The following is an 11,015-nucleotide window of genomic DNA, read 5'->3' as shown; positions in this document are numbered from 1 at the left end:
AGGATGGACTGGTTTGATCTCCTTGCAGTCCAAGGGGCTCTCAGGAGTCTTCTCCAACACCACAGTTCAAAAGCATCAATTCTTGGGTGCTCAGCCTTCTTTTTTTCCAACTCTCACATCCATACGTGACTACTGGAAAAACCATAGCTTTGACTAGATGGACCTTTGTTGGCAAAGTAATGTCTCCGCTTTTTAATGTGTTGTCTATGTTTGTCATAGCTTTTCTTCCAAGGAGCAAGTGCCTTTTAATTTCATGGCTGCAGTCACCATCTGCAGTGATTTTGGAGCCCAAGAAAATAAAGTCTGTCACTGTTTCCCATTGTGTCCTATCTATCTGCCATGAAGTGATGGGATCAGGTGCCATGATCTTAAGTTTTTTGAATGCTGAATTTTAAGCCAGCTTTTTTACTCTCCTCTTTCATCTTCATCAACAGGTTCTTTATTTGCTCTAAAGAGGAAGTTTCTGCCGTTAGGGTGGTGTCATCTGCCTATCTGAGGTTATTGATATTTCTCTCGGCAATCTTGATTCCAGCTTGAGGTTCATCCAGCCCAGCATTTTCCATGATGTACTCTGCCTATAAGTTAAACAAACAGGGTGACAATATACAGCCTTGATACACTCCTTTCCCAATTTGGAACCAGTCCATTGTTCCACGTCTAGTTCTAACTATTGCTTCTTGACCTGCATACAGATTTCCCAGGAGGCAGGTAAGGTGGTCTGGTATTTCCATCTCTCTTAAGAATTTTCCAGTTTGTCGTGATCACACAGTCAAAGGCTTTACTGTAGTCAATGAAGCAGAAGTAGATGTTTTTCTGGAATTTCCTTGCTTTTCCTATGATCCAACAGGTGTTGGGAATTTGATCTCTTTAGAAAGCCTTTTCTAAATCTAGCTTCAACATCTGAAAGTTCTAGGTCCATATATTGTTAAAATCTAGCTTGAAGGATTTTGAGCACAGCCTTGCTAGCATGTGAAATGAGTGTAGTTGTATGGCAGTTTGAACATTCTTTAGCATTGCCTTTCTTTGGGACTGGAATGAAAACTAATCTTTTCCAGTCCTGTGGCCACTGCTGACTGTTCCAAATTTGCTGGCATATTGAGTGCAGCACTTTAACAGCATCACCTTTTAGAATTTGAAATAGCTCAGCTGGAATTCCATCATCTCCACTAGGTTTGTTCATAGTGATGCTTCCTCAGGCCAATTGACTTCACACTCCAGGATATCTGGCTCTAGGTGAGTGATCACACCATCATGGTGTGACCTTGGGTCATGAAGATCTTTTTTGTATAGTTCTTCTGTGTATTCTTGCCACCTCTTCTTTTAGGTCCATACCATTTCTGTCCTTTATTGTGTCCATCTTTGCCTAAGATGTTCCCTTGGTATCTCTAATTTTCTTGAAGAGATCTCTAGTCTTTCCCACTCTGTTGTTTCCTCTATTTCTTTGCATTGTCCACTTAAGAAGGCTTTCTTCTCTCTCTTTGCTATTCTTTGGAACTCTGCATTCAGGTGGGTATATCTTTCCTTTTCTCCTTTGCCTTTCACTTCTCTTCTTTTCTCAGCTATTTGTAAGGCCTCCTCAGAAAATCAGTTTGCCTTGTTGCATTAGCAGAGTATAATGACCAGAATACTGGTGTTAGGATTTCTCTAATGGTCCAGTGGTTAGGATTCCACCTGCCAATGCAGGGGACAGGAGTTCAATTCCTGTTCCAGGAAGATGCCATGTGCCACAGGGCAACTAGGCCTACAAACCCCAACTACTTAGCCTGAGTGCCCAAGGGCCTGTGCTCTGCAATAGAAGAAGCCACCACCTTGAGAAAAACCCAGGCACTGCAACTAGAGAGTACCCCTTGCTCAGCCACAACTAGAGAAAGTCGGTGCACAGCAAGACCCAGCACAGCCAAGAAAAGATAATAATAGTGGTGTCAGAATCACACACACTGGGTTCAAATCACTATTCTTCAATTTATTTCTTGTAAGACCTTGGACAGGTATTAACACTGTCAGCTTCAGCTTTTTCCTGGAGAAGAAATCTATCTTAACTCAGAAGTAAATGACATAATTTTTTAAATGAAATAATATCAAAACTGATGATTTTTCAACAGAGAATTAACCTCATTTAAGAAGAAACCTGTTTTCCATTTTCTATTAATTCCTAAAGCTTTGTTTGGAAATTAGCACACTGCTAAACTAGAAAAAAATAAAAAGCAGAATTTTTTACAACCATCTTGATGTAAATTAGCCACTGTGAATTATTTCTGAATATAAAAAGATGCTTAAATATTAAAAGCAAATGCTCTCAAAATAAAGATAAATTTCAGATGGATTTAATTATCACAGCTCCTCGAAGTGAAACTGTACATGTGTATACAAGAGTTTTAAACTTAATACTGTTTGCTTTTTAAAAATTAACAATATGAAAAATGAATACTATTATCCACAAAGTAAAAAGCTTTTGATAAAATAGAGGAAATTTAGGTGCCACTTTGCCAAATATTAAAGCTATCTACAAAAAGGTTCCACCTGTGAACAGATGAATGCTATCAACTGAATATCTTGCATGGATTTCTCAAGGCCATATAAAATATAATAAGGCTTAGCTATGGAGCAACAAAAATACAAAGCAGAAGACTGAAACCAGCTCTCAGTTAAAATAACAGGAAATTTTAAAAAGGAAAAAACCATGGGATTTCCGTGGTGGTCCAGTGGTTAAGGCTTCTTGCTCCCAATGCAAGGGGCCTGAGGTCAATCCCTGGTCAAGGAACTAAGATCCCACATGCACCCAGCATGGCCAAACTACTCTCCCTGCCAGGAAAAAAAAAAAAAACCACCCAAAACAAAAACTGAAGTTAGGGTTAAGACCTAAGTATACCTACCATTTCTTAACAACTTAATACTGCTTTTGTTTACATTTTTCTATCCTGTCTAAATACAAAAACATACATTTTAAGAAGAAGAAAAAAGCTTTAGCCCTTGCATTTTTTCAATTAAGATACCCAGAGGTAACTTCAAATTTTCTAGTTTCGCATAGCCTTTCAGATTGACTTATTTACAATATTGGTTTGATTCTGATATCTTGGTAACTGTTACGTTCTACCTGTGATTTAAGTAGATTAAAACTTTTCAAAAGTAAGATGCACTTGAGAATCAGAAATGTTAAAAATTTGACAAATGAACACTTTAGAACTGAGTAAATACAGTAATAACATTTCCTATTAATCAATTATTGAACTTCTGCAGTTAAAGCAAGGTGCTGTGTGTGTGTTTGTGTGTGTGTGTTGTATGCTCTGCAGTTTTGTGCTCATAACTTTATACATCATTGCAGGGATTCTACAAAGTACACCAAAGCACTAATAACAAGGTTTTAATGGGGAATATCTTCTTGGTTTTCCACTTACTTCTAAAATTTCATTAAAATAATATACTGTTTTAGACAATCACAAAATAAAGTGCTTTCATAATTCCTATAATACAGCTCTCCAAATTTTCATATCTACTGCTAAGAAACACATCACTAAGAACTTAAATACATATAATGTGCATTACTCTGAGTCAACAGGCCCATCAGCTGAAGCTATGTAGCTTACATCAGGCCAAAAGGGCAAGGAGGGGGAGACTGAAATCCAATTTTCCCTTTTCCAGTGAAGCTTGCAAAGGTGGCCATTTTAGGTCTGGCTAGTCCAAAAGCATTTATTACACAGAGGAAGAAAAAAAAAGGCAGCTTTGATCCAAGTTTACAGCAAAATATCATCCTTCTAGGTCAGCACAAATTGCCTTAAAACATTCCTCTTATTTTAACAGCTTTAACACAGAAAAGCATGACTATATAAGACTCTTAGGTTCCCAGGCCCTCTTCCTTCTCTTCCATTCCCAGTACAGGTAATAGCAAAGCAAAGTTTATGAGAATCCCTCAGAATTGCATATCAAAACTGCAATGAGGTATCACCTCACAAGGGTCAGAATGGGCCTCATCAAAAAGTCTACAAACAATAAATGCTGGAGAGGGTGTGGAGTAAAGGGAACGCTCTTGCACTGTTGGTGGGAATGTAAATTGATACAGCCACTATGGAAGACAGTATGGAGATTCTTTAAAAAACTACGAATAAAACCACCATATGACCCAGCAATCCCACTCCTAGGCATATACCCTGAAGAAACCAAAATTGAAAGAGACACATGTGTCCCATTGTTCATTGCAGCACTATTTACAATAGCTAGAACATGGAAGCAACCTAGATGTCCACTGACAGATGAATGGATAAAGAAGTTGTGGGACATACACAATGGAATATTACTCAGCCATAAAAAGGAACACATTTGAGTCAGTTCTGATGAGGTGGATGAACCTAGAACCTATTATACAGAGTGAAGTGAGTCAGAAAGAGAAAGATAAATATCGTATTCTAACGCATATATACAGAATCTAGAAAAATGGTACTGAAGAATTTATTTACAGGGCAACAATGGAGAAACAGGCATAGAGAATAGACTTATGAACATGGAGCGAGGGGAGGAGAGGGTGAGATGTATGGAAAGAATAATATGGAAACTTAATATTACTATATGTAAAATAGATAGCCAACAGGAATTTGCTGTATGGCCCAGGAAACTCAAACGGGTTCGGTATCAATTTAGAGGGGTGGAATGGGGCAGGAGATGGGAGGGAGGTTCAAAAGAGGATATATGTATATCTGTGGCTGATTCATGTTGAGGTTTGACAGAAAGCAACAAAATTCTGTAAAGCAATTATCCTTCATAAAAAAATAAATTAAAAAGAAAAAATAAAAACAAACAGGCCTCTGACAGGAAAAGAAAAAGGCCTCTGATGCAAAGAATTAGTGAGGAGATAGGAGAGACTACCCAGGATAAAAGACAAGAAGTTGAAGTAATCACTCTTCCAGTCACTAATATTTAATCAAATATCTAGAGTATTCTGGACAGACTCTATAAAAGAAAGTCCTTTCTATTAAGTCTATTTCTGGATTTCAGTCCAACTTTGTAAAAGTTTGTATTACAGATATTTTCAAATATACACAAAATCAGAGAAAACAGTAAGATGAATCCTCATGTACCTTTTACTCCAATTCAACAAATCATAAATGTTTGCCAGTCTTGTCTATCTCTCAAATTTTATTTTTTTGGTATGAGGGGAGGGTGGAGTATACTTCATTTCACCTGTTAATATGTCAATATGTATCTCTATAGATACGGGCTTTACATTACCACAGTGCCATAAATATAACTAAGGAAATTCACAATAATTCCTTAATGTTGCTTAATATTAAGTGCATGGTCATGTTTCCCTGATTTTCTCAAGTCTTTTTACAGTTGTTTGTTAACATCAAAATCCAAAAAAAGTCCACACATGTATTTGGTTGATATTCCTTTTATCTGAAACAGCCTTTCCCCCTTTCCATCAACTCCTCTTTCACCCCATTCACTTATTTGTTGAAAATTCTAATTATTCAATAAAATTTGCCACGCTGGATTTAGCTGATTGCTACTTGTGGTATAAAATATTGATAATACATTATACAATTTAATCACTAACAGTGCAGTATTGAGGAGACTTGCTCTGTAACCAAAATGTTTCACACAATAATTTGTCTTTTAAAAAAATGGGGGATGCAAATTGAGCTTGGGGAAAAAAAAACCTACCAGAGGATGCTATTAGGAAAACTAAGAACGTACCAAATCCACATGTTTTTACAAAACTATCCTTTTACTACCTTATACACGTTAGTTACAGCTCTTTATTAGCGTGTCAAAGTAAAATGGACAGTATTCAATAATCATATAATATGAAAGGTATATTTAAAAGAAAGTTAACAGTCACCTATAATTGTCAATACAGTGTAATTCACTTAGTTTTGTTTGGTGCAAAAAACTAGACTTTTTTTTCAAAAGTATAAAAAAAGTGCTTGGTGCTCTGAAACGTGTTTTTATGAGGAAAAAAAAAGATAGCTTTCCAATTTTATTCTGATTCTTAGTCAAACATTATTTAACCCCAGCTCGAGAGACTGATATGACTACTAATAACACAGAATTGGTGGATCAGCAGAGTGGGCTTAATGTCCCTGTGTAATATAATGGTGCCAAGCGCAGATAAATATTTGTTAAGGCCTATCAGCATTTAAGGAAAAGACTGCCAGGCCTCATCCACTTGGTGAATGTCTACTTACCCTTCGAAGCCCACCTATAGTAGGAAAATTCTTCACATGTATATTACATTAATCCCTCTTTCCTTTTGAGCTATGGTCCCCAACTCTGGCTGAAGAGCTTTTAAATACGATGGACAAAGAATGTTGCCTGCTGTATCAGTGAACAATGGCTATTGAGGCCATCAAGACGTCAGTCATTGCAGTCACCCTCAATGGTGCACCTTGAGGGGATTCAAAGTGGAGAAAAACAGGATACTGGCCCTAGACAGCTAAGGTGCATCTCAAAGGAATGATTTCAATAAGCCCAGAGTTTTGCATCTTCTCATACACAGAAAAGCACTAAATTTGTTAACTTGAGATGTCTAGTTTTCCTTAACAAGCAGAAATCTTTCGATGTTTCAACTATTTGTTTTTTTGGCAAAAACTCCTATATATCCTGGCTCCTCCATATCCTCCTCCTTTACAACAGTCCCTCAGGGCTTATTGAGAGGCCATCTTCAGGTTGAAGTCCTCAGTAAGTCTGCCAAATAAAATATAATTCTCAACTTTAGTTTGTGCATTTTTTGCCAAATAAAATATAATTCTCCACTTTTAGGTTGTGCATTTTTTTTTTAATTGACAACATTATGCTCTGAAGATACAAAGACAATTTGATGTCCCTGTCCTTAAGAACTTTACAGCCTAACTGAAATCGGTACTATAGAAGTAGTCTGTGTAAGAGATGTAGGGACTTAAAGATCTGATCTATCTGGATTTGAAATTGAATGAGACAAGGTGGCAGAAAGAGGTGACCCCATGGAGGAGGGGCTTATCTAAATTACTCTTGCCTCTCTAGCAGCTGCTGCTGCTAAGTCGCTTCAGTCGTGTCTGACTCTCTGCGACCCCATAGACGGCAGCCCACCAGGCTCCCCCATCCCTGGGATTCTCCAGGCAAGAACACTGGAGTGGGTTGCCATTTCCTTCTCCAATGCATGAAAGTGAAAAGTGAAAGTGAAGTCGCTCAGCCGTGTCCGACTCTTAGCGACCCCATGGACTGCAGCCCACCAGGCTCCTCCGTCCATGGGATTCTCCAGGCAAGAGTACTGGAGTGGGGTGCCATTGCCTTCTCCCTCTAGCAGCTAACAACCATCAATAAAAATCTGGGGACAGCCAGCCTCAAAGTACACTTAGAGCTTCTTGACTCAACTGGCTTTTATTTTTACTCCACCTCAGAAACCTACTCCCAAGGCTGTACACTAGGATCACGTTAACACTGGAACTGCTCCACCTCTGAATACATTAAGCCCAACTTTCAAACATCTGATCGGTCTTTAACCCATCTGCATCTTTCACTACCATTTTACCTGTCAAGTCCTCCAGTCTCTCAGGGTCTCAGTTCATCATTTTCCTTTACTGTATTTTTCTACTGTATTATTCTAAAATTTACTTTATTTTTCTTTTTTGATGTACACTTCTCTTCCTACATTTATCATACAGCATTTTAATTTATACAAAATTTTGTTTGTTTTCTCTATTACATCATAACTTTCCTTAGAACAGTAATGGGATTCTTTTTCTCAGTCCGGCATCCTTCACACCCAGAATAGGTCTAGCCCATAATAATTGCTCAGTAAACATTGGTGCAAGCATTCTTGTCATTTTCACCACTATTTATTTCTATGAGCTCTCCAAAGGCGGAACCTATATTTTACCTGAGTATTTAGTAAAATGGGGTTTGACCTATAATTTCTACTGGAGTGCCTCATACATATCAGAGCCCCCAGGAGCATTTGTTGAATTGGAAAAGGTTGAAATGTTATTAGAGCCTGTACAAGACATAGAAAGATATGCTCTCTGCTCTATCTTGGCATTATTATTTTAGCAATCATTTAAGTTAACCAAATAGTTATGAGACTAACGTAAAAAATGTTCATTGTGGCAGAGGCAAACGGAAAGCCACGGACAGAGAGGTGAGGACACCTGTACTTCACTCTCGGCTCTGCTACTCAGAATCTATAAATAACCATCTCTGTAACCCTTGGTTTCCTCATTTATTAAAATGGGGTTTGATGAGAATTTGATTCTTGAGCATCTGAAAGTTCCCTAACTAATATGCTATGGCTACTAAATTTTTTTTAAATTAAAAGTGATACACTTGCAGATTTCCCTAGTGCTACAGCGGATAAGAATCTGCCTGCTAATGCAGGGGACATAGGTTTGATCCTTGGTCCAAGAAGATTCCACATGCCGTAGGCAACTTGTGCTCTGCAACAAGAGAACCCACCACAGCGAGAAGTCCATACACCACAATGAAGAGGAGTCCCCACTCACGGCACAGAAAGCCCTCAGAGCAGAATGAAGAACCAGCACAACCCAAAAGAAAAAATGATTTTTTTAAAGGTAGAATTTCTTATATAAAGAATGAAAGTGATACACTTTCAATATAAAACATTGTATATGCTTTACTGAATTGTTTAAAGGGAAATTCCTTCTCTCCACTCTGTTTTCGTAACTCTCTGGAGACGTCCACTCTCAAAAGTTCCTTCTGTACATTTAAAGCATTCTTCATGCACAAGCAAGTATAGTGCTAAGATTGTTGATTTTATTTACCAGCTTGACAGTCCAGAAATTCTAATGGGACAGTGACAAAATGAAAGAGAACTATAAATACTTGGATAGCAGAAAGATAATTACTATTCAAGAGGTCAATAGTAGAAAACAATTAAAATACAGATAGAAATATTTAAAACTGTGTGTGTCACCCCTCCTTGGTTGTGTAATGTAATGTTAATAAAGGTATAGGACAAGATAATAAACTGAAGGTGGGAAGAAATGTGGGAGGCAAGGGAATTGTGGACAAAAGAGAGAATCACACCAATGTTGCAATCACTAAATTGTGATTACAATTCTAAGTGGTAAAACAAGAAACAATTCTGAAATATCTTATAAGCATATGGATAGAGTCAAGGAAGTAGTTGTTTTCCTTTATTAAATCTAGCCCAGAGACAAATGTAGATTAACACACGTCCTTGATTTTCTTGACAACAGCATTTTTTTAAGTTTGAAAGTGAAAGTGAAAGTCACTCAGTCGACTCTTTGCAACCCATGGACTACACAGTCCATGGAAATCTCCAAGCCAGAATACTACAGTGGGTAGCTCCAGGGATCTTCCCAATCCAGGGATCAAACCCAGGTCTCCCGAATTGCAGGCGGATTCCTTACCAGCTGAGCCACCTCTAAGTCTAATAATGGCATCTGCATATTACAAGACCAAAGGTAGAGGAAGTATATTTTTAACCAGTTCCCTCCGTGGGAAATATATCACAGGATGATTGCCATCATAAGAATTTTTTTAAAAGATAGTAAGAAAAAAAATAGGTCACTGGGAAAGTAGGAAACTCATTTCCCAAGAGTACTCTAGAAAAAAGTGTGATCTAATGGCTGGACTGTTAATTTCCCTTTGATCTAGTACCAGAAACTAAACATTAAGGAATATGTTAGATAGAGGACCAAGCTTTAACTTCAATACCCACCTAAACAAGATAGATTTCACCTAGACAAGATAGATTTCACTAGACAAGTCCGCAGTTTCACCCTTATGGTTTTATCCTTACGGTGTGAAGTGATACCACTGTAGACCTTAAAGAATGGCTTATCGATAAGAAGAGCAGCCCAGACAAGGATCCTGTCTCTGCAAGGTTAATACATTACTGATATGTCTACTTTTAGAAACAACAAAAATACAATTCTATAATACATAACTTGCAAATCAACACTTAACTATAAATTGTGTATGTGTGCTCAGTCATGTCCAACTCTTTTGCAACCCCATGACCTGAAGCCTGTCAGGCTCCTCTGTCCAAAGGATTTCCCAGGCAAGAATACTGGAGTAGGTTGCCATTTCCTACTCCAGAGGATCTTCTGGACCCAGGAATAGAACCTGTGTTACTTAATAACAATTACAGGCTTTCCAAGTGGCTCAGTGATAAAGAAGCCGCCTGCCAAATAGTAGACTTGAGTTTGATCCCTGGGTCGGGCAGATCCCCTGGAGAAGGAAAAGAGAAGCCACTCCAGTATTCTTGCCTGGGAAATCCCACGGACAGAGGAGCCTAGTGGGCTACAGGCCGTGGGCTCACAAAAAGAGTCAGACAGGACTCGCGACTAAAGAACAACAAATGACAATTACAACATTAAAAAAATTAACACTGTTATAGTCTTTACCTGGCATTTTTACAACCTAAACACAGTATAAAGGGTAAAAACTAAAACTATAATTTAGAATGTGGAAGAAGAGAAAATGATCAATTATTTTAATTCCATAATGTAATTTTAATACCATGGTACATAACATAAACTCAGTCATGAAGGTGAAAATTGTTAAGTCCAGGAATTGACCTGTAAGGTCTTCATTAAAAAAAAATTAGTCACGGACCATAAACTAGCAAATCTACCTTGTCTCCTTACATTAAAACACACTAAACAGAAATAAGGAACTAAAATCATTTTGGTTTCCTGCACCCTGTAGGTTAGAAGGAACAATATTTCCTGACACCGGAAAATAGCAAGTCAGTGGCTGAAGATGGTTTTCAAATGTGGGTAGAATATCATTTTAAGAGCTTTTAAAATTCTTAAGAGAATTTTCATTACCAGGCAGAGCTATGTTAGAACACAGCATAAAATTAAATATATAAAGCAGTACAGTATTTCTCAAATTTTCTACTTTAGTCCAAAAAAATGTTATGACCTGTTTTATCTCATCACCTCTTTCTCACTAAACGCAATGGAAACCTCCAAGCCTGTTGACACAAATTGCTTTAGGAAGCTAAAGGTCTGCAGTGGTCAATACAAGTCAAAAGTGGCTCATGTGCTATTTCTGAC

The 11,015-nt window shown here is 37.7% G+C and overlaps 1 protein-coding gene across 1 annotated transcript in view; it reads right to left on the bottom strand.

The window, feature by feature from the left end:
• The window catches only part of SLC12A6 (solute carrier family 12 (potassium/chloride transporter), member 6), an 85,668-nt gene that overhangs the window by 72,336 nt on the left and 2,317 nt on the right, over nucleotides 1-11,015 (bottom strand). The gene's annotated exons all lie outside the window — the stretch shown is intronic.

This window comes from Bison bison, unplaced genomic scaffold, assembly GCF_000754665.1.
Source record: "Bison bison bison isolate TAMUID 2011002044 unplaced genomic scaffold, Bison_UMD1.0 scf7180017864197, whole genome shotgun sequence".
NCBI lineage: Eukaryota > Metazoa > Chordata > Mammalia > Artiodactyla > Bovidae > Bison > Bison bison.
This window is presented reverse-complemented; position numbering and strand designations above follow the sequence as displayed.